This window comes from Pinus tabuliformis, chromosome 6 (genome assembly GCF_031772625.1).
Source record: "Pinus tabuliformis cultivar Carrire ecotype Pingquan chromosome 6, CPIR1, whole genome shotgun sequence".
NCBI classification, from domain to species: domain Eukaryota; kingdom Viridiplantae; phylum Streptophyta; class Pinopsida; order Pinales; family Pinaceae; genus Pinus; species Pinus tabuliformis.
This window is the reverse complement of record NC_142292.1, coordinates 59,262,237-59,287,571: the sequence shown is the minus strand read 5'-3', so window position 1 is coordinate 59,287,571 and position 25,335 is coordinate 59,262,237. Positions and strand designations below refer to the sequence as shown.

Genomic DNA, 25,335 nt, shown 5'->3' with positions numbered 1-25,335 from the left:
GAAAAAGAGCTTTCTCAAGGCAAGCACGCAAACCAAGGCCCCCCCCCTCTCTCTCTCTCTCTCTCTCTCTCTCTCTCTCAAATTTTTTGTATAGATCAATTGGTTCAAAGCTATTTTAAGAGAGTAGAGGTCTTGGGTTCAAGTCTCCATTTTGTGGGGGCGGATTTTTTCATTCCCGCACATTCGCGCACTTTGCCGGCAACGTCAACAATTTTTTCAAAAAGCCATAACTTCTTCATCCGGAAGCCTTTTTCAGAGCCGTTTTTTTTAAAACCGCCTATTTTTTCGAGATCTATCCATTGGAACACTTACTTTCAGCATCTTCAGCTTCAGTTTTTTTTTAAAAATGGAAAGTCCATGCCAAGTCATTCTTGACAGCACTAACTACTTCCAATGGGTAGCCTACATGGAAGATTTACTTAGAAGTAAAGGTCTCTTCAGAATAGCCACAACCAAGAGAAGAAACCAAAAGATGAAGACAAGGCGGCAAAATGGGAAAATAGACAAGATCAAGCACGTGGTTTGATAGGGATGTCTATTTCTCCTGATCTTAGATTCCACATTGCAGAACTTGAGACTCCTCATGAAGCATTAGAAAAACTTGCTAAAGTTTTTGGGATTAAAAATGAAATTAGAGCCCATCAACTTGAAAATGAGCTGCTTACTTTGGATCCTAATAATTTTTCTTGCATTGAAGATTTCTTGTCCAAATTCAAGACCCTTAGATATCTCTTGGAAGGTGTTAAAGTTAAGAAAGAAGATGGTAACCTTATTTATTCCATCCTTACTAAGTTGGGACCAGCCTACTCTGTATTTGTTTCCACTTTCCATTCTACAAGGGAAGCTTTCATTTGTCAAGGACAAGACTACAAGGCCCCTTCCTTTGACTCCTTTTGTGATTCCTTAATAAGAGAACAAGAAAAACTCTTACACCTTGGTCTTCTTAATCTTGGAAACTCTTCCACGAAAGCGTTAGCCGCCCAGCAGCAACCAAATTCAAAGAATCCTAAGAAGTCATATCCTCAAAAGAATGGTCCTAAACCATCTCAGCCTCAAAATGAAAGATCATTTCAGCAAAATGATAAGACCAATAAAAACAAATGGAAGAAGACTGATAGACATTGTAACTTTTGTAATCGAGATGGCCACTTAGAATCTAAATGCTTTAAGAAGATGGAAGCCTTGGAAGCCGCAATGAAGAAACATAACATCCATGTGGAGCCTACTTCAACTTCAACTTCCGGAATGGCACTTTCTGCATGTCATTGTCAATCATCTCAGTCTGGTTATGCATTAAATGTATCTTCTTCTTCTTCTCATTCTCATGAGTGGCTCATTGATTCTGGAGCCTCTTGTCACATGGCCAAAAACCAAGCCATGTTTTCTTCTTTAAATGATTGTAACACCAAAAATATATATATTGGTGATGATAGATCTCTTAATGTTGTAGGGACTGGAACTGTTCATCTAGACAATGGTCAGTTTAATGATGTATTATGTGTTCCAACCTTATCCTGCAACCTTCTATCTGTCTATCAGATAACTCATTCAGGTGAAGGTAAAATTGTTGAATTTTCACCTCATGATGTTGTAATCAAGGATCTAAAAGATCCTAAACAGATTCTAGCTACTGGTCTTGCTGATGATTCCAAAAGGTTGTATAAGTTTCACAACTTTGGGTCATCCAATCTTCCCTCAGTATTTGTTGCTCATAATGATGAAGTGAGCAAACTTTGGCATGAGCGATTTGGTCACTTAAACTATCGCTCCCTTCAGCATCTATGTAAAGAAAATATGGTGACAGGTCTTCCTATGGTATCTTGCAGAGATGGTGTTTGTTCCGGATGTGTACTCGGAAAACATCATCGGGACAGTTTTGACAAACGTGCCTCTTGGCACGCCTCAGCCCCTTTACAGCTTGTGCACAGTGATTTATGTGGTCCTCTTCCTGTTGCTTCATTCTCTGGCTGCAAGTACTTCTTAACTTTCATTGATGATTTCTCCAGACGCACTTGGGTATACTTCTTAAAACTCAAGAGCGAAGTATTTAACACTTTTTTGGCCTTCAAAGCCTTTGTTGAAAAACAATCTGGACATCAAATTCTTAAGCTAAGAACTGATAATGGTGGAGAATATGTTAAAAACACATTCATCAACTTTTGCACCGAAAATGGAATTCAAATGCAACATACTGTTCCATACACTCCACAACAAAATGGTGTAGCTGAAAGGAAAAATCGCACCTTAAAGGAAATGGCTAATTGTATGCTGCAATCTAAAGGACTCAGTCTTAGTTTTTGGGCCGAAGCAATTAATTGTGCAAATTATATAATCAATCGCACTCCTACTAAGGTTCTAGAGAATATCACTCCAGAAGAAGCTTGGAGTTCCATTAAACCAGATGTAAGTCACTTTCGTGTGTTTGGAAGTGAAGCATGTAAGTCACTTTCGTGTGTTTGGAAGTGAAGCATGGGCCCATATTCCAGATGAAAAGCATAAAGCTTTAGAACCTAAGAGTGAGAAATGTACTTTTGTTGGATATTCTGAAGATGTAAAAGGTTATAGACTTATTCCATTTAAGTCCAAAAATGTTATCATTAGAAGAGATGTAAAATTTGATGAAAATAAATCGGCCTGCGAGCCTAGTCCGGCGGATGTGCCACCTCTTCCTATCTCTTCTACTTTTGAAAACATTTCTTCTTCAGATGATGAAAGCGAGGATGATAATCCTCCCCCACCTTCTCAGGATCCTCAACTTCCAAGATGGGTCCGTGCTACTCGGGATGCAGCAGGTGATCTTGCCGGTGATCCTACAGATCAGCGACGTACACGTTCTCAGTTTGAAAGAGCCTCTTCTTTACTGGCTCAAGCTCCAGTAAATCATGATCCTGACACTTTTGCAGAAGCTTCAGGCCATCCACATTGGGAAGCAGCTATGAATGAAGAATATCATTCATTGATGACAAATGATACATGGGATCTTGTTCCTCTACCAAAGGGACGCAAACTTGTTAGATGTAAATGGGTTTACAGAACCAAGTATGGACCAGATGGGAAAGTTGATAAACATAAAGCTCGTCTCGTTGCTAAGGGCTTTTCACAGGTTGAAGGCATTGACTACACTGAAACCTTCTCCCCTGTTGCCAAAATGAACTCTATCCGCCTTGTTCTTTCCCTTGCTGCCTCTTTAAAATGGGAAGTCCATCAGATGGATGTTAAATCTGCCTTCTTGCATGGGGACTTGCAGGAAGAAATCTATATGGAACAACCCATTGGCTTCATACAAACAGACTCCAGCCTTGTTTGTCGACTTAAGAAATCCCTTTATGGCCTCAAGCAAGCTCCTCGGGCTTGGTATGCCAAAATGGATAGCTTTCTTTTAGAATCTGGCTTTTCTAGGTGTCATTCTGACAATACTGTCTACACCAAGAAAGTGGGCAACTCTCTTATCATCCTTGTTCTTTATGTTGATGATCTTATTCTTACTGGTAGTGATCCCAACCTTATAAACCATGTGAAGTCCAGCCTTAAAAAGAAATTTGAAATGACAGACTTAGGACACTTACACTATTTTCTCGGTCTTCAAGTCTTGCAATCCCAAGAGGGTATTTTCCTTTCCCAGTCCAAGTATGCTTGTGATATTCTTCGTCATTTTCACATGGAAGACTGTAAGCCAGCCCCTTCTCCCTTTCAGTCTGGAGTCAAACTTTCAGTCTCTTGTACTTCTCCTGAAGTTGATGCTACCTTATACCGTCAACTTGTCGGAAAACTCTTGTATTTAACCCATACTCGTCCTGATCTTTCCTTTGTTGTTGGCCTTGTTGCTCGTTTTATGCAAAACCCCCGTGAAAGTCATTGGAAAGCAGCTAAAAGAATACTTCGTTATGTTCGAGGTACAGTACAGTTTGGGATTCATTACAGTGCCAAAGCAGCTCCTCTGTTAGTTGGTTTCACTGATTCTGATTGCGCTGGTGACCCTGATGATCGGAAGTCTACTGCCGGTTATGTCTTCACTCTTGGTTCAGGACCTATTACATGGGCTTGTAAGAAACAGGCTGCCATTTCTCTTTCGTCAGCAGAAGCAGAGTATCGTGGTGCCGTGGAAGCTAGTAAGGAAGCCTTGTGGCTTCGTCAGATCCTATCAGAGTTTGGCTTTGAACAGCAGCATCCAACCACACTTTGGTGTGATAATCAAAGTGCCATTCAGCTATGCAAAGATCCAGTCCAGCATTAGCGCAGCAAACACATTGAACTACACATGCACTTCATCAGAAAGCTCATTCATGACCATGTTCTTGAAGTGCAATATTGTCCAACAGATGATCAGGTTGCAGACATCTTCACAAAGGCTCTCACAGAGGCGAAGTTCACTAAACTTCGATATATGCTTGGAGTTCAGGAAGTTGTCACTAAGGGGGGATAGGCTCTAGTGCCTCCTTCCTTCTCCTATTGTGTCATATTTGTAAATCCTTCAATCCTATCCCAAGTTGTTCTTAAGGGGGGATGTTAGGATATTCCGACACATAGGATATAGTTAAGTTCAACTTGGTCTAGTATAGAGTTAGGTTAGAGTTAGGTAAAGTGTGTTTCTTTACCGTTGTACATTTTGTAACTTACAATCCGACGGTCACGATATGTAGTGATCCGACGGTTCACTCTCACCTCGGTATTACCGACACTTGATCCGTGGCTTGACACCCGATTGGTCCATGAGTTCTATTTAAAGCGCATGGAGGGTCATTGTTCGGGTAATCTGTGCATGAGAGAAGCTTATGTAAATTTTCATTCTTTGATTAATAAATTGCCTGTAGTACCCACATTGGGACAGGCCGTGGATTGTTTCCCTCCTTGCACTCTGAGGGTTTTAACCACGTCAAAAATACTGGTGTATTGATTTGAGATCTGGTTGTGAGCGGTGTCCTTTTGGTATTCTTTCTGTGGAACTTACCCTGTAAATTCCTACACTCCATAGGGGACCTAGGGCATCACATTTCTCACAAACTATCCATCAAAAAAATTCGATCTCTTGACTTCTACTGCATTGGTGTGTCTCCTAGGTGCCCTCCAATTTTGAAGAAATTTTAAAAATGGAATCTTGAGATATCTCAAGCCCTAGCCCTGAGATTGAATTTTGCCCTTGGTTTCTTTAAGCTAGTAGCCTCATTGGGTTCATTGCATTAATTTCATCGAAGATTCTTCCTTTGATCCCTTTCTCCTTCCCAATTAGATCACGCATACCCTTGATTGATCAACTCCACCTCCTTGACCTTATTGTAGGTCTACTTGGTCTCATGTGGTCTCGTAACCTCTTAAAGTCAACTTCACAAAGACCACTTGGAACCCCGAAATCCACAAAGATTTCTTGGACTAGACCCGTCCATTACAAGTCTCATTTGCAAAACCCTAGCCCTTGAAATCCCCTCGGCCCTTCTTAGAGAGCCTTACACCTTGTTTTTCAAGCAAGCAAACCACAATTTGAGTCTCTCTTATCAATAGGCCTTTAGGAATCACTCATTTCCTATTATTGACTCATTTATCGAGGTGATTCCCTCAATACCGGGTCTCCTCCCATTGGTGGAAGTCTGTAAAGAGTAGGGAGCTTTAGTTGAGGTGACAACGCATTATTGCTCCATTGTTGCCCTTGACCTAGTAGTTGCCCCTCTAGGATCCCCTTCTAGGACCCCTACTAGTTTGAGCAGTAACAAGGCCGAATTTAAATGTCAGCAAAATTATTTTCAAGGTCGAACCTTAGAGAGAATGAATTATTGGTTTTGGGTGTTCACAGCACGTCTCAGAGGTTGAGGTTTTACCCGTAACGCCATCATCATCTGGTTTCGAGTTTCTCCATGACCGAATCATTTTGGAAAGGGGTCGAATTTGTGAGATGTCGCAGTATCATTTTCCAGAGCCGAGAAGGTTATTGTGCTCTGAGTCCGTGGGCTAAATCTTTTTCTCCATCCCCAAATCCGAAAATAGAGGGGCGCAATTGGCTTGAAGAGGAGCTTGAGTCCTTCCTAAATGAAAGATAAGGAAGTCGAGTTAATTCTTTTGACAGCTGGGCACATTTCGAATTGTTGGGCCGAGTTTCTACTGAGAGATCAAGTTCTGGTCTAAGGGGAGCCCCTTTATCAGCTCAGGTCGTGGGCTTTTCTCAGTTGTTGGGCATATATTTCCTCCACAGAAGGCTGCATTTTGCCCCTAACAAACTCATATGACTTGGACGTGGGCCAATGAAGAAGTAGACTCAGATTCGTTGGACGAGTTGGGGTCAGAACAAGCAAGAACAGTCTTTGCGTACTGGTATAGAGTCTCATACATTTCCTTCTTGATATACAAGGGTTCTGGGTCAATTAAAGATAGTACCAATGAACAACCATCACAATATCGTTGTAGCAAGGGAAACTAGAGGGCCACTTACATAAAGATAGGGCCTATTTCGGTAAGTACATGAATATGTGCATAGATGTGCTTCAAGTCTTTATGAGAAAAGGCCAACTACATATGGGATGGTTGTGATCACCATCTTTGCAGAGATAGTGTGTTGAGTTGTTTAAACTTTAAACCAGGGTGATTGCTAGTGATGAGCAGTGCTAATAATTGGGTAACCTTCATATACGTTAAAGGCCAAATCTATTAACTATTCTAAGATAGAGTTACACAGCTGGAGCCGAAGTCTGCGCGCAAAACGTGAAGGAAGCGAATAAATCAGCGATTGACACTCCATGGTAGTGCAATGCGTATCCTCCATAGTGGTTTCATCTAGCCAACAACCTGGTCCGAACTGGCTTGTGCAAATCTATTTCGTTCCCATTGCATAGGTTAGATTAAGCGTATGATGAGCTAGAAAATACACCTATGCGAGTGCGTGAACAGTGTTGCAGTGAAAGTGGTAGAGCCCATGTGATAGATGGCGCAAAGGAAGAGATCTCATTGTTGGAGGATTCCTCATGGGCAGAATATGGTATCTGAAAGGTGTGATTACTAGAGGGTTGCATTCATGTTCTTGGACCGTCAATTTCAAATAGCAGAAAACTTCTTGTGGAGATTTTCATAGCAATTTTGAGGTTGCGTTTAAGGAGAACGCTAGTATCCTCAAGTTGTTCGTGATTTGAGGAGTTGGATGTCGGAATCCCACTGCCAGCCAACCCAAAAAATTTCAAGCTTGTTCAAAGATTGTCCATCCTGCTCTCTCATGCTCCAAGTTTAACTGTATACCTATTATCTGAGTAAAATTTTGATATATAACTCCTTATGTAGTGTTGAACACGAATAAACACATGCTCTATAAATTTTGAACCGATATTTAAATTAGAAGACATACTTAATGCTTAGGTTTGTGGGTGTTCACTTTTGTAAAATGTTTTCTATGATACTCTGTGGTCAAGGACACAGTGTGTGGTTTCAAGCTCCATTTAAGTCACAGGACACGTCTTCCAAGGTCTCGCGTCCCGTATTTAACGTGTCGGACACGAAAAACGCCCTAAAACGTATTGAAAACGTTTTTGAACGTGTCCTGGAAAACATAAAACATACTTTGTCATTTTCTTCGTGTCCTAGTAGTGGAAAACGAGTTTTCTAAGTCTAAAAAATGTTGCCCTGACGTTTTTTCTCCAGTTGAATACGTACCCCACGAAATCAATAGCTTTAAAGCCCACATAACTATTTTTTCGAGGTTCTTTTGCTATTTTCCTCCAATGTCATCGCTCTCCGTCGTTGTATAATCGTCGAGTGGAGTCGAGTCATCTCCTTGGAGCTGTTTGGTCAATGGAAAGTTTGGCAACCTGGCAGCGTGTGTGAGGTTCAGGTAAGTCATAGACCATATGGCATAGACACAGTTAAAACTTAAGCGGCAAGCCCGTTAAAAATGTGTTTGATTCGTAACAATGACTAGCTGAGGGCCTAAGGCTATAATAAAATAAGATGTCCATTGTCACCATTCTCTACACCCAGGATTTTCCCTCTTCTTTCGTATATAGCAAACCAATTCTAGTTAAACAATATATATACAGTTGGGGGAAACTGTATATCTGGTTCTGCCAGAAAATGTGGCTTCCCAAAGGGTTCTCCACAAGGCAGGCTTTGCCCGAGAAGGTGTCCTCAGAAATTATGTAAACATAAAAGGAAACATCCGAGATTGCATATTGTATGGCTACGTATCACCTGCCTGATTACTACACTATTTCTCTCTCTATTTAAAATACCTTAACTATTTGGTGTCTTAATACCATTCTGTGTGCAGCTTACACTATCGAATTCTGGGACCGGTATACAAATATAAATAAGTCTACTCAGAAACAGTGTCGTCTAATCAAATGTTACAATAATATAATAATGATTATGTCAGACGATTTTCAACCCACTAGGTTTTCATTCGAGCTATTAATTTTCATTGGTTTTTGAAATCAAATTTGTTCTGGTTACGATTATATCAAAAGAGCTAGCATGCAGTGTACCTACTATTTAACAGTTTAATATCAAAGTACAGATCTATAAATTTATAATCTTTGTTTCATTATTGATCCCCAAAAACACAGTTGGATCTTAATCAAGACCAAGCATATCACATTCTAATTTCTAAATTATGATTCTATTTATTTTTTTAAATGAACTATGAACTTTGAAGTAATTATATTTTAATTTGATTAGATAAGCTGCAGCCTACAATTTAATATGGATCAAAAACTATATATATATATATATATATATATATATATAGATAGATAGATATATAAAATGTGTCCCTCATGTCCTGTTTCTGGGTCGCTGCGTTTCGTATTGAATACTCGTATTTACGTGTCCTCCATGTCTCGTGTCCTCATGTCATGTGACTTGGAGCTCCATATTCATGTTGAATTTTCTAAGTCTATCCGTTAGAAAATTTATCTGTATTATGTTGGTTTATTTCTTCTACTTGTAAATTCTGAAAAAGTTATTGAAAACATTTAAATACCGAAATAAACACAATATAGTCACAACATCTACAGATCATCAACTAGAAGAAAACAAGCACACAAGTGACACTGTTATTTTTGGACAAATGTCCCCAAAAAAACCCAATGCAGGAAAACCAGTGTAGCTATTCTGAGGGTTATATTATTATGCAGTCTTTCTGAGTATAACTGTGACACAGAAAAATACATGGCAACAATACCTCTATATTTGGAAACAAGGTATTCAGAAAACCTGTCCCACGAAACCCTCTCTAGCACAACTGAAGCTCAACGCTGACCCTTCTGGCCTCTGCATCAGCCTCTTGCTGACCTGCCTCAACCACAGGACCCTCTGCGTCACTCCAGCAGCCTCTGCATGGATGACGCAATCCCTCTGGCCTCTGCGATGTCTTTGTTGGGCTCTACGTGGCCTAAACTGGATGCTGCTCTCGCTCTCCTTGCTTTTGTGTTGGTCTTTTAGTACTTTCTTTGCCTCTCTGCCGAGTACTCACTACCCCTCACTATTGATCACTGATTCGCTTTTACTTAGCAACCCCGATCTAGCAAAATGAATGACTAATCACTCTGGGCGTCTTCTCCAACTAACCCTCAAGCCTCTTCTTATACTTTTCTCGTTGATCCTTCAACAGTCGAGCTTAAATCTCTAATCAACAGTTAAGATTAGATTTGGCTTGATCGATGACCTTTGGAACCTTCTAACCCAGTTTTATATTAATACCCATTAATATTTTATTTTTCCTAAGTTTAGACTTAGGAATTCCATTAAAAATATTAATTATTTTAATATCTCCCAAACCGGGTACAACCTGTCCAAACCATTTCTGGGTCTTGGAGATCTCATGTGCTTTAGCCTCTCCACCAATTTTCATGGCTAGAGCACATCCGATGCTACCATGCCTTGTTCTATGCCATGTAGAGTGAGTGAAGTGTCTTATTATCCTTCATTGTATGGTTGGGTTGTAAGTGAGACTTATGTCATGAGAAATCTATAGCCAGCTAGTCAATTATTATGTACTTTTGTTGTGTTGTCAATCAAGTCATGCATAAAACAACTTCATGAACTTGCCATCACTAAACTAAAACCATGGAGAAACTCACCAATCTCCTGAATAAATTGGAAACATTAAATAATGACCCTTGGAACCATAATGCAGCATTGGACCAAAAACCCACACAAAACAGCGAACCATTCTCAAAAGGGATCCACACCCTTCTCCAACAAGAACTGCTAAAAGATCTACAGAAGGGGCAGGAAATAGAACACAAGATTTTTTCACTGGGGACAAGCTTAAAGCACTTGAGGGTTACTACATTAAAAACTCTTTCCAAATTAAAAGAATGTAATATCCTTTATCAGGAATATACCTCAAACACAAGCAAACTCCAACCAGAGATGGACTGGGAGGGCATTTACCAGATATGTCGCCTCTACAAAGAGGACGAGATCCGGAGGCTACCTGGCCCTTTCCAGACTCTGTCTAAGAGTATAATAGAAACACACAAGTGGTATAATAGCCGAGAATGCTCAAGGAGATACAAATAACAATGATATGATATATATATCAAATAAACCATAAGCAGATACACAAGAAATGCAGAGAGAATGCTAAGCCATTTTATTATACTAAGTAATAAAATGAGTACAGGAGGTGATCAAGAAGATGGCACCTATATTTGGACTAGGCAAGTGAAGAAATACACTCAGAATAGCGAAGGAATGGCCCTCTCTGATCTGCGTCCAAGCTGCTGGGAAACTGCTATGCTGCTGCTGCTGCTACTAGAATTCAAATGAGGATTTGGGGTTGCTCCCCTCCTCAGAAAAGGCTGAAACTCTGGAATTGGACTCTACTAAAGAAACCCAGAAAAAACCCAGAAAGCTCTCCTAGAATGGCTCACCACTAAAAATCACCCCCTTGGGGTTCTGCGCAGTCTCTCAGTGCTCTGCGCTGCCCCTAAATGCAACCCTCCGGAAATATGCCTGAAACCCCTATCAAAAACTCTCCAGCTGCAAGGGCTGATCCCCTGCTCTACCACCCAGCACCAAACCAGAACTGCATCCCTCTTTCAGTGCTGCGCAGTCCTCTAGAGCTGCGTCTATTAAAATTGGAAACTAGGGCAAAACTTCATGTGGGTCATCTTATTCATGGCTGATAATATTTTTATTAGATTCCTCTCGTAGGTGTAGGATTGATATAAAGATCATCCGATTTCGATAAGTATTCATGGAGATATGAATTTATTTTGATTATGGAATTATTATCAAACCGACCTACAACTCATGTAGGCTTAGAAGCCCAACAGTCGCATCTATTCAAACACCAACATTGTGTATAAATACAGAAGTACTTTTCCTCATTTGGATTCACTCATCTCATCACATCTCTCTCTCTCTCTACTGCGCAGAAAAGAGTCTCTTCTCTACTGCGTAGAAAAGGGTCTCTCCCTCACACATGTGAAGCCGAAAGCTGTTCAAACTGAAGTTGCAACTGCAAAAGTAAAGATTGACCTACGTGGACTAGAAGATCTCCTCATCTGAACTGCGCTGTAGGTTCATCTGAACCTCCTCTGAAAGCCGCAACATTTGGTGGTGAAATCAAATCAATCCGATGAACGGTTTGCAAGATATCCACTGCCCTAATTTGAAGCCGGAAGCTGCTGAAATTGACGCTGCAACTGCAGAAGTAAAGATTGACCTGCGTGGACTAGAAGATCTCCTCATCTGAACTGCACTGCAAGTTCATCTGAACCTCCTCTGAAAGCCGCAACTTTTGGTGGTGGAATCAAGTCAATCCGACGAACGGTTTGCAAGATATCGACTGCCCTAGTTTGAAGCCGGAAGCTGCCAAAACTGAAGCTGCAACTGCAAAAGTAAAGTTTGACCTGCGTGGACTAGAAGATCTCCTCATCTAAACTGTGTTGTAGGTTCATCTGAACCTCCTTTGGAAGCCGCAACTTTTGGTGGTGGAATCAAACCAATCCGATGGTCGGTTTGTGAGATATCGTCTGCCCTAGTTCGATGATGAAGCCGCTAATGTTGACGCTGCTGATCTAGGGTTTGTTACTACTGATATGAATCAAATTTATTGTACTATTTCTCTCTGCTGAATTATTGAAGATAAAAGAAGATTTGATCAAAGGGTTTCCCCACGCATTGTGGGGTTTGTCCCTGGCTAGCCGCCACATCTTGTGTCTCTTGTCTTGGCTTGTTTTATGTCGATCATTTAATGTTCTATCTACACTTTACTTTATGTACATGTGATTGCTAATCTGTGGAATATAATAAGGAAAACAAGTAAATTGTTATAAGCATAGAACATACCATAACTTAACATGGTATCAGAGCTGAGGTGAAGACAAAGCCCAAGCAAGAGCAAGAGCAATCACCGGAGAGAAGATTGGCAAGACTATCCTAAAAGAACGATGGAGTCCTCAACGCTCTTTCCTGCCGAAGAGAAGCTCCGTGAGAAAGCTGACTATCACGAATGGAAGATGTCTATCAATCTAACCCTTGAAGATCAAGGAATTTTGGATCATGTGAGAGGCAATATCGTTGAGCCTCCATCAAATGCACCTCCTGCTGCCAGGAACAAATGGAAGAACGAAGAAATTAAAGCGAAGAAGATCATCTGGGACTCTATCGACAAGCGCTTGGTGGCCTACATCTCTGAACTAGACACCTCCAAGGAAACATACGATAGACTGGTGAGTTTATTTAAAGTTAATGATGCAAATCAAGTTTTGTTTCTTAGAAAGAAGCTGAAGGAAATTCATAAGGGTAAAGATGCGAGTATGCAAGCATACTTCTTAAGAATCACCGAGATCAAGAACGATCTCCTATCTATTGGGGAGACTATTACTAACAGAGAAATGGCACTCATGACTCTTAGAGGATTACCATCCGAATGGTACGTGTTCAGGACTACTCTTCTGAACAATAATGTAATTCCTGGTTTCGAGGAATTAATGGCTAGATGCATTCAAGAAGAAACAAGGGTAGAAGAGCAAGAAATGCCCATGCCTAAAGGTCCTCCTACTGCCTTTTCTTCTCATGCTAAGAAAAGAAATAATTCTAGGACTAAATCAAAAGGAAAGGTTGGACCTAAGAGTGGAAGAAAAGGACGATGTTACATCTGCGATAAAGCAGGTCACTATGCAAGGGAGTGCCCTGATAGAAAGGACTCACACCGGGACGATGATCAAAATCCCTCTAATGGCAATCAAAGAAATGACAAATTCAATAGCAAAGGTAAGAGGAGAGTTGGGAATCAAGGAAGAGGACAACCATTCAAGAAGGCTAGAAATTCCAGGATGTATTAAATGCACCTAACCTCAAAAAGAACTTGGTGTCCATCTCGGCAATGGAAGACAAAAGCTACAAGATAACCTTCAGCGATGGCAAGGTACGTATATGGAAAAATAATGTTAAAGATGCCTTTACTCTTGGGTTTCGTGTTGATTCATTATATCAAGTCGATGCATGTCTGCTAGATGTCATGTCTTATGACACATCTTTTCAGTCCAAACTTTGGCATCGGAGGTTTGCCCCCCTTCATTATAAAGCTCTACTCGGTGTAAGACAAATGGTGACAGGGATGCCCGAATTCCGAGTAGAGAAAGAAGGTGTATGTCCAGGATGTGCCGAAGGAAAGCTCAAAAGGGTACCATTCCCCTCAAGCCTAAGCAATACCTTCGATATATTATAGTTGGTTCACTCAGGCATACCTGAGGTTGGCATTAAGAAGGAGACTACTACACCACATACTCTAGAGCAGAATGGTGTGGCACCATACGATTGTGGAAGCTGTCTCTATGGGTAGATGATGTAACAATGCCTGATGTGCAAGAACCAATGGATCCTATTTATCCACCTGAGCCTTCCTCTTCCAGGGAGCGGCCTTCATGGCTTAGGGGGCTACTTGATGATGCTGAAGGAAATGTTGCACCACGAGGAACCTTCCGCGAAAGTAAGGAACCCAACAGGTATCAGGGATACTTAACCAGTATGAGCACAATCATACAAAATGAGCCTTCATCATTCTCAGATGTCGTCAAGCATCAAGTATGGAAGGATGCTATGACCATTATGGAGAATGATGTCTGGGAAGTAGTTCCCAGACCCCAGGACAAGACAATTGTTACTTCCAAATGGCTTTACAAGATAAAGTTGTAGCAGATGGAAGTACGGAATAGTATAAGGCTCGTTTTGTTGCTCGTGGTTTCTCCCAAAAGGAAGGTATACACTATGATGTGATATTTGCGCCTATTGCCAGATATACGACCATCCGCATGATCATAGCCGTTGTGGCTTCACAAGGATGGAACCTACATCAAACGGATGTCAAGACTGCGTTCTTGCATGGTTCGATCAAAGAAGAGGTCTATGTGGAGCAACCCAAAGGATTTGAGATTTATGATGAAAATCTCATGTATACAGGTTGAAGAAGGCTCTCTATCAGCTGAAGCAAGCACCCTGAGCATGGTATGAGAGGATCGATAGCTACTTGATGACGCTGGGATTCACTAGGAGTGAAGCTGATCCTAACCTTTACTTTAAGGTTGAAGATGGCAAGCCTCTCATACTGGTGTTGTATGTGGATGACCTCTTTCTAACAAGTGCATACCCTCTCATTCACAAATGTAAGAGGGAGTTGGCTTCTGAATTTGAAATGAAGAATCAAGGACTTGAAGTGTGGCAGAAGCCAAGGGAAATTTTCCTATCTCAAGGAAAATATGTGGTGAAGATTCTGAAAAAATTTGGTATGGTGGACTGCAAGCCTGTGACTACCTCGAGGATCTTAACTTTCAGAAGTTATATGGTAGTGATGTCGGACCCGATTTGGGAAATGCCTCTGAGTTTCAAAAACTCATTCGTGTTGATGTTCTTGGTGAACCTTCGTCCGAACATATGTTTTACAGTTAGCATTGTGAGCTCATATTTGGTTGAGCCTCACTAGATTGGTGCCAAGAATCTTCTGAGATGTCTTCAGGACACAACCTCTCATGGATTGAGATACAATGCCGGAAATATGAAATTGCATGATGCTGATTAGGCAGGTAGTGTGGAGGATCATTGAAGCACTTTTTTAGCACTGTTTCTCTTTGGATTCTACTTCGATATAATGGATGAGCAGGAAGCAGAAGTCGGTTGCCATAAGCACCGGCAAGACCGGATACATATCTATGAGTATGATCTCGTATGAAGCTGCTTGGTTGGAGAAGCTCTTCAGTGAGCTGTTTGAACACATACCACTGTGATTCTCTGTAACAACCAGAGGTGGGATTCGATTATTGAGGAATCCCGTATTCGTCAATTGCTCCAGCAGATAGACATCATCTGGGATATGGTAAGTCAATGAGCAAGGAGGCTCCATCACATTAAGATGATGTACAGGTCAATAAAGCTTGTCAAAGCCCCAACGAAAGATCTAATCTGTGATTTTCCCAAACAACATGGAGTCGTCAAGAAACCCTTGTACAAGGGTCCTGCATGTTGCATACATTGAGCTCTGGGAGCTCTGAGGGCTTGCAGTTCTTACTAGAGCAACATACGACCACAGGGTGACTCACCCTCCCCTGGTGGTGCGCACTGGAACAAGATGATTCGCTCTCTTGTGGGACAAGATGATTCGCTCTCTTGTGGAACAAGATGATTCGCTCTCCTGTGTAGCCGGATGATTAGCTCTCCTGTGAGGCCTGGATTGATGTGTTCTCCATGGCGATTGTAGCAAGATTGATGTGTTCTCATGTGAGGCTTGGATTGATGTGTTCTCCATGGCGATTGTAGCAGGATTGATGTGTTCTCCTGCGAGGCCTGGATTGATGTGTTCTCCATGGCGGCCTGGATTGATGTGTTCTCCATGGCGATTGTAGTAGGATTGATGTGTTCTCCTGTGAGAACAGAATTGATTAGTTCTCCTGTCGAGGCATAGTACCCATGCAGTCTGGGACTCATGGGAAGTACCTCTCATCTGATCAATGAGCAGGGAAATGAAGCTAGGGACCATAGTAGTACTGACGGACACATCGTTGCATCTACCGTACTCCCTACGCTAGGATGACCTCCACTGATCTGGGATCAATGACACTGATCTGGGACCAGTGGTAGGAATTGTACCATACTATGACACTGACTTCGGGTCGGTTGAGACTGGTCTGGGACCAGTGGTACATACTCTGAGACTGACTTCGTGTTAGTACAGTACTGGTCTGGGACCAGTGAGAGTGGTACATACTATGACGCTGGCTTCGGGTCGGTTGAGACTAGTCTGGGACTAGCGGTACACTCTCTGAGACTGTGATACTGGTCTGGGACCAGTGGTAGGAGTGGTACTTACTATGAAGCTGACTTCGGGTCGGTTGAGATTGGTCTGGGACCAGTGGTACGCACTCTGAGACTAATTTTGAGTCAGTAGAGGATGATACTGGTCTGGGACCAGTGGAGTTGTACTCACTATGACGCTGACTTCGGTTTGGTTGAGACTGGTCTGGGACCAGTGGTACATACTTTGAGACTGACTTTGAGTCAGTATGATACATCTTCGATCATTTCTTCTTCTTCATAATTTAGACAAAAGTAGAGTAGAACAGAACAAAGCCGAGCAGCGCATAACAGAGCAAAGCCATACAGATCAGTACAGGGCAAAACAAGAAGCAGAACAGGCAGAATAGAGCAGAGCAGGGCAAGGGTCAGGCTGTACAAGGCAGGGCATTTGATGGATGAATAGTAACGACCGATAGACAGATTGCAGATGAAGTTCTCCCTAGTTGAGAGGGAGTGTTAAAATTGGCAACTAGGGCAAAACTTCATGTCGGTCATATTATTCATGGCTAATAATATTTTTATTAGATTCCTCTCGTTGAGAGGTGTAGGATTGATATAAAGATCATCCGATTTCGATAAGTATTCAAGGAGATATGAATTTATTTTGATTATGGAATTATTATCAAGCCGACCTACAACTCATGTAGGCTTAGAAGCCCAACAGTCGCATCTATTCAAACACCAACATTGTGTATAAATACAGGAGGACTTTTCCTCATTTGGATTCACTCATCTCATCACATCTCTCTCTCTCTACTGCGCAGAAAAGAGTCTCTTCTCTACTGCGCAGAAAAGGGTCCCTCCTTCACACATGTGAAGCCGGAAGCTGCTGAAACTAAAGCTACAACTACAAAAGTAAAGATTGACCTGCGTGGACTAGAAGATCTCCTCATTTGAACTGCGTTGTAGGTTCATCTGAACCTCCGCTGAAAGCCACAACTTTTGGTGGTGGAATCAAGTCAATCCGACAAACGGTTTGCGAGATATCGACTGCCCTAGTTTGAAGCCGGAAGCTGTTGAAACTGAAGCTGCAACTGCAGAAGTAAAGATTGCCCTGGGTGGACTAGAAGATCTCATCTGAACTGCACTACAATTTCATCTTAACCTCCTCTGAAAGCCGCACCTTTTGGTGGTGGAATCAAGTCAATCTGACGAATGGTTTGCAAGATATCGACTGCCCTAGTTTGAAGCCAAAAGCTGCCAAAATTGAAGCTGCAACTGCAGAAGTAAAGTTTGACCTACGTGGACTAGAATATCTCCTCATCTAAACTGCGTTGTAGGTTCATCTGAACCTCCTCTAGAAGCCGCAACTTTTGGTGGTGGAATCAAGCCGATCTAATGGTCGGTTTGTGAGATATCGTCTACCCTAGTTTGATGATGAAGCCGCTAACGCTGATGCTACTGCTCTAGGGTTTGTTACTGCTGATATGAATCAAATTTATTGTACTATTTCTCTCTGTTGAATTATTGAAGATAAAAGAAGATTTGATCAAAGGGTTTCCCCACACATTGTGGGGTTTGTCCCTGGCTAGCCGCCACATCTTGTGTCTCTTGTCTTGGCTTGTTTTCTGTCGATCGTTTAATGTTCTATCTACACTTTACTTTATGTACATGTGATTGCTAATCTATGGAATATAATAAGTAAAAGAAGTAAATTGTTATAAGCATAGAACATACCATAACTTAACAACGTCCCTCTCTCAGTGTTGTGCAGTCCTCCAAAATGCTGATAATCTGCTGCTGAAATGCTGAAGTATCTACTGCTGAAATGCCAATGGAAATACCTTGCCCGAGCAGGCACTCGAAGTCCCTCGAGGCTAAGGGTGAGATCTCCGAACAGAGACATTCAATGCACTAAACAGTGTTGCAGACTAGTTAAACAGCCAGCGTGCTCTAAGTAAAAATGACTATCACAAATGCTCATAACTGAATGATCAAAATGCGGGGGATCCTCTCTCATTTATAGCCTTTGCCTCTCTCAATCCCAAGGCTCACCTCCTCCTGCGTGATTCCCCTCTTGCCACGTGTGTCTTGCCTCGTACGCAGTCCCTCCATGTGTCTGCGTGGGCTCCATTTCTGCGTCCCCCTTTGGCCCCCTTGGCTCCCCTTTAAGTCACAACATTGTGCTACTAAGAAGTGAATTTTTATTCTAAAAGTGAGTTATGTCCCCCTTCCTCACTTTTTTATTTACAAATAACTATAGAAGGCAAAATCTGAACAAAATCAAATATTCCAATTAGCCATGGCTAATTAGGAATATTACAAAGAACTAGACACACTCATTGCCGAGATAGACCAATTAGAGGGGAAGAAGTTGATGTGGGCTTTGAAACTCACCATTCTAGCTTCAATACAACCCAAGTTTTTGGAGTACCCTTGTGAAGGGGTCACACTTCCAGTTGCCTCTTGTCTTAGTAGCATCATAATGTTGACCACCCCTATAACTCGTTACAATGATGATGTTATGAGGAGAGTCTTCCAGCTGATGGTAGGAACCTTGTGAGACTTGGATAACTCTACGGGTTTTACATTTGGGAAGAACCTTCAGGTTTTGGAAATTATGGCCATAACTAGGACTTATGAGATCATGTTTGATCTAGAGTATGATCACTTGATCATGCAAATGTTCTAATGCTTTTTCAACATTAGGAGACATCATCATGAATCGGTCAAAACACACATGCAGGTCATATTTTCATGACGTATGAGAGGTTGTGATGCCATTTGTCGGGAGTTGCGGTCTCATTTATTGTCCATTTGGAGAGAACAGTTGGTCTCACCGACATCTTATGAGATAGTTGAAAGGGTGGTTGAGCAGAACATAAATCTACTCAGTGTTGAGAAATCTAGGGGCACAGTATAAGTGATTTCTCTTGCTTATGATAATTGCTTCTGATGTATTTTTACTTTACTTGATTAACTTGTTCTTTCCTTTATTATTATTAGTGTTATCTATCATCAAACAGCTACCAAATCATAAAAAACAATGAGACAATAGGACAAAAGGTATAGGCGATCAGCTAGGGCCAAAACCTTTCCGACTAACAGGAAAACCCACCAAAATCATTCTCTCCTTATAGAACTTCAATTGACGAATTCCAATACCTATCACCCTTAACCAAGACCCTCCAAGACCAAATCAACCTTCCTTCTTGATGAGCATTCCTTACACAGCTTCTAGCAACAAACTTCAACCTTCCTGTAACTTCTCCAACAACTTCGACTCCAACAACAATTACTGCAACTTCGACCTAGCAGCTTCATCAACTTTGACCTAGCAGCTTCACAAATTCGACCTTGATGCAGCTTCGACCTAGCAACAACCTAGAGGCATCTTCACGCTTCGACCTTGCAGCTTCATAGCTTCAACCTTATAGCTTCACAGATTCGATGCAGCTTCAAACTTTCATCTAGCCCAGAAATTGTAGAAACCCTAACGAGAGAGAGAGAGAGAGAGGCCCAAAAACTTCGATCTTGATCTTCTTCTTCTTCTTCTTCTTCGTCTTTTTCCAACTTTTATCTTGAGGAGATCAAGCTTGCCTGTGAGATCAAATTCCTTCTTATTTATAGGTTTGTGAGGGTACGAATTGTCCCCTTGAAGCTGACTTGTCCCTTCATGTAGGCCGACTTGATCTTTGTGCCATGACGAGGTCTTAGAGGGACTTTTGACTCTATTTTGACTCAATAATTTTTTTTTTTACAATATGTAACATTCCCAAATGGGTCTTCAATACATGGCAATGACTCAATTGACTTTATGACAAACCTAGAAGTACTCAATGGGTGCTTGACCTGAAAATAAATTTCCCTTGAGCATGAAACCCATGCCTCAAGAACACAAATAATAAATTTATTTTTCTCTTTTCATTAAATACATAAAATCACGATTACATATATCATTATGAAGACCAAAACTAGTTACATATTTAAACACTCCCTTTTAACTATAGAGGTATTCCTAATCCATACAAGGTACTTGGACATTCTCAATCTGAAGAAATCTCATAAGAAGAGTTGGATTGGTAACCAATCTATATAGTATCATATCATCCAACATTGTCACGTGGCAAGGCTTTGACTAACAGCTCTATCTCTCCACAACATCATAGTACAATGTTGGCGAGACCAATGATTTATAGACAACCCCATCATTGTCTCTTTCGGAACATACCCCACCGAGGTTCTCTCAGAGAATGTTCCAGCAAGACTATTCTTATCTTGGATTCTCAATCCTCAAAGAATATCGGTCCTCTACGACTACTCTTATCTTGGATGCTCTACCACATCCTCAAAGAGTATCGGATGCCAAATGCTTACCCAATCCTCCACCCTTTCTTCCCAGGTGAAGAAAAGAATGATGTGTCTACCTCTCCCTCTCAACTAGGGAGTATATACCCATTCCAATGAAGGAATGCACCAATTCCTATAAAAGGAATGTCCCCAAGCTCCCTCTTAACCAGGGACTTGACCAAGCCTCCCCTTAACCGAGGACTTGCTTCCAGCAGTTTCTAGGTGAAGATCATAGGACAACCAGCTGCTTGTAGGACTCCCTCTTTCGATGTCATGAATTTTTTCTTTGTTCTAGAGGCTACATATTTTGGGACTTTTTCGTAAGGGATTGACCATCCATCACTTTCATTCATGAATCATGTCAATCATGTCATCCTTTCTTTCATCAGAAAGTGATTCACTAATCCATATCTGGCTTTCTTTCATACAACTACCTTCTCCACATCATGTTTTTCTTCGGGATCTTATCATCCCACCAAATGAGTATCAGTTGTAGATGACGTATACAACTCTCCCTTTGGTAGCCCTGCATTAGCCCATCCATATATTGTTCAAAAATAAAAAATGAACATCAAATTACCTTTGTGATGGTCTTACATCATGACATATGCTTGTTGTAACAACATCCTACATGCATATTGACACATCTATAAAAAAATATTAAATGTCAACGGTCATCTTCCTTTCCAGACTTCTTCGGAGTCTTCATACCTTTTCCATGGAGATGTCACGGTCAATTCTTCTAGTTATCAGATGTTTGTTACTTTTTGTAGCATCAGATGTGTTCTAACCACGAAATTTGGTGGATAGACTAGAATACATGAGATCTCCAAAACCCATAAATAGTTTCTGGAAATTCCACCTAGAAGTGTCTCAATTAGATTATTAACCGTTTTTTAAATATTCCTAAGTCTAAATTTAGGGAATATGGTTAATTAATCATTATTAATTGAGATAACGTGAGAATCATCTAGAAACTCACACAGATCGACTTCAAGATGATCCTAGTCATTGATTGAGATTTAATCTTGGCCATTAGAGTCCCAACAGAGGATTATAGGAAAAATTCAATGGGCACTTGGAGAAGACACTTCTGTAGTTTGATTTTCTTGGCAGATCAATTTCCAAAGAGCAGCGGTAGTTGCCATAAAGCCAGATATCGAAGCAAGGTCAGTGAGGGGCAAAGACAATGATTCGGAGGATGTTTTACAGATCCAAAGAGGCAGCGGCAAGGGGCCGAGTTATTCCCAATTGAGCAGCACAGAACACTGTGCAGTTCCTTCAGAATCAATTCAATTTTGCTGGAGAGATTCGTTTTCAGTTGCAGAGGCCAAGCAGAGCGTCAAGAGTGTCGGAGAAGCTATTTCCTCAGCAGAGACAGGGAGAACGACTTCATTAGAGGCAGTTCAGAGGCTAGAGTCATAGGGTTTGCGCAGAGCAGCACAAAGGCTAACGCAAAGGGTCCAAAAGGGCGAGTTTCTGAAGAGAATTTGTGGCGGGGTTGCTTGTGGAAGAAGGGTAATTTCCCTTAAATAATTTTGGCCACATTTACTTCTTGTTTGGATTTCCAATTGGGCATCCATAGATTGTGCTCAGATTTCACTACTACATAATGAAATAAAACCCTCATCTGCTGCACCGCTTTTCCCGCATTGGGTTTTTCTGGGGACAATTGTCCAAAAATGACAGTGTCATTTTTAGTGTGTTTGTGTGTGTGTGCTAGTATTTTCTCAATTTTTAGTGCTATTATTTCCACAGTTTTTTTTGTGAATGTTGCAGTGTGATTTATTTGATATTTGTCATAGCAGATAAATTGTTAAAATAATTAACAATTAGAAAATAAATTTTAGTTGTTGTAATAGGATTCCATTTGTGGAATTTTCACATGTGGTATCAAAGCGTGACTGGTCAATTGGGAAGCTCAGAAGGAGAAGGGAATTTCGGTTTTTAGTGGGAACAATTGGCCGAAATTTCTAGAGGTTGCGCAATTCATTGGCAGGCAGGCCGAATTGCTGGGGCAGAAATTCGATTTTCAGTTGTACGGTTGCAGAAAAGTTGAGTTGCCTAGGATAGTGATTCTAGTAGTCAGAGGGAGCAACAGCAACTCAGATTTTTTCAGTGGATGATGTTCAGCAAGAGAAGATAGAGCCAAGGGGTGAGTTGCAGGGGAGAGAGAGAGGGCATCAACAGTAGTCTAAGAGTGCAGAATAAATTCTGGAAGGGTCAGCATGAGAGAGGACGCAGTTCATCACGGCACTGCGCAGAGGGGGGCTATTTCGGGGTTCGAGAATCATTGTGGAGAGTGAGAAATTTAATACTAAATTTCTCTCAATGTTTCTTTCTCTATTTTTGTTGTTTGATATCTTGTACATGAATTATTGCAGAAGAATAATAAAGAAACCATCATCTACTGCACTAGTTTTCCCACATTAAATTTTTTCGGGGACGGTTGGCCAAAAATAACTGTGTTAATATGCTTATATGTGTGCTAGCATTTCTCTAATTTTCCTTGCATTTATTTTTCCTCAGTGTTTAATTTGTGAGGGCTAGAGTGAATTTATTTCGATATTTGTCGTAAGAAACTGCAAATAATTTGTTTAATTCATTTAACAAATAGGAGAGATAATATCAGTTACTGCAATAGGATTCCAGACTCCGGAATTTTCCCAGAAACTAACAACAAAAATGAGGGTTTTCAAAAAACCTAGACTCTTCTCAATAACTCTCCAAATTTCTAATTTTCAAGTGAGTGAATGCAAGAATGAGAGACCCCCTCATTTCCCCTTTTTTATAACTCGCTTGACTCTTTTGCCACCCTTTTTACCATTTCCCTCCAATTAAATAATAAAGGAACTTTTCGTTGCTTTATTTAATAAAGTGACTTTTATTAACTAATTAAAGCCACTTTTAACCTCTAAAACTACTTAATTCACCTCAATAACCACACTGACCACCCAAAGCCCCTTTTCATCATCCTCTCTTGTAGATCTTTTCGCCCCTATTCCAACAAGCTATTATACTAAGGTGTTTCTCCAAGTAATCATCATGAAACAACACCTTAAGCATAATTAATTAAAATATGTCAGTTAATAAATTCATTTACAGAAATCATCAAAATGCAGCGGAACCAAAATAGAATTATGCAGAATTGATCCCTGATGATGAAAAACGGCAAGCGATCCTAGACAGCCCCCATAAAACTCCTCAAAACCCTCCCATGACCTAACTGACATAAGCTCTGGAAATCCCTCCTAATATCACCACAAAAGGCAATCCAAAAATTGGGGACATTACATCTTATATTGTCGAAAATGTCAGTTTTGAGAATTGAGAACGAAGAGAAGATATTACGAGACAGAAAAAGATATCAAGCATTGCCATCAATAATCTTTGAGAACAAAGTTTTTCTAAAGGGGAAGGCAATGTTATGAAGATAAATAAATAATTAATAGTTAATAATAATTAGTATACTAAAGAGGTATGTCTCTAAGAACATAATCGTTCATGAAGGGCCACCGACCTAGGTATATATGCAAACCCTCATTTGTAACCAATATCATATATCATATCTTTCTTTACATTCAACATTTCTTATATAAATGTAGTATTCGTCCCATGATGGACATTCTTATATTCCAGATATTATGAATATTCCTTTGCAAACACAAACCTTGTTTGTTACAACTTTTGTGCCATTAGCATTGAATATGGTCCACTATGATACTTTAATGATTTTTGTCCCTAACGATGTTGATCTCATTTGATCTTGAGACCATGTTTCAAGTGGTTTCACATAGACACATTGGATGTCCCTTAAGGGATTTCTTGTTACCTTTCTATCACATTGAGGAGGATGTCCATCCTAGGTATGAGAGTATTCGAGATCTTGCAGAGCTAGCATTGCCCTTTTAGAGACCAACACTAGGCTTTGAGGAGATCCACATGGATGTATGGCCCTCTTCACCTCCAGATCCTAAAATGCTTAGCTACGAAGCCAAGACATTGGCTTGAATGAGGATGTGCCCAGAGGACCCAGGATGTTGTTGAAGTTTATAAGTTTAACCCGTTAGAAACCCTTCATGAACTTTCTGATTTATTCCTACCTACTTGTTCTATTAATTAACAAGTTATTTACTATGTAAATACTAGAAATAAATACAAGTGCATGCTCAACACATTACAGATCATCAACTGAAGGAAACAGAAACAAGCACACAAGTGACACCGTTGTTTTTGGACTTATGTCCCCAGAAAAACCAAATGCGGGAAAACCGGTGCAGCGATTTGAGGGTTTGATTTATTAAGCAGTTTCAGAATACAATCTGGGTGCCAAATCCGGCTCACCCAACAAAGAAAAATCTCAATAGTAGTACCTCTCTACTCGGAAGTAGATATTCTGGGGAGGGGATACATGGAGTGAAATCATTTTACTCGAAAAATTTAGGGTGAAGATAGCAAGAAGAGTTGCAGACCTTCAATTTCTTAAAAGTTGATCTCGCAATTGAGCTCTTCTACTATTAAAACTCAATAACAGTCCTGATGATGGATCCCTGTTGGGATTTGAAACATTGACAAAAAATGGTTTTTACTGTGGGTTCTCCGGTTGCTAAGTTAGCAGATATTCTGGCTGAAAACCCGGATAAACACTGCGACAGCTCCACAACTCCAATCTGCCCCACGAAACCCCAGCGTCAGCCTCTAGGGACTGTGTCAGCCTCTCTCTGGCCCAGCGTTAGCCCAACCTCACTCTGGCTTGGTCTGCGTCAGCCTCTG

General features: G+C 40.9%; 1 protein-coding gene across 8 annotated transcripts in view; it reads right to left on the bottom strand.

The window, feature by feature from the left end:
- Positions 1-25,335, bottom strand: part of LOC149257211 (uncharacterized) — a 571,530-nt gene that overhangs the window by 289,953 nt on the left and 256,242 nt on the right. The gene's annotated exons all lie outside the window — the stretch shown is intronic.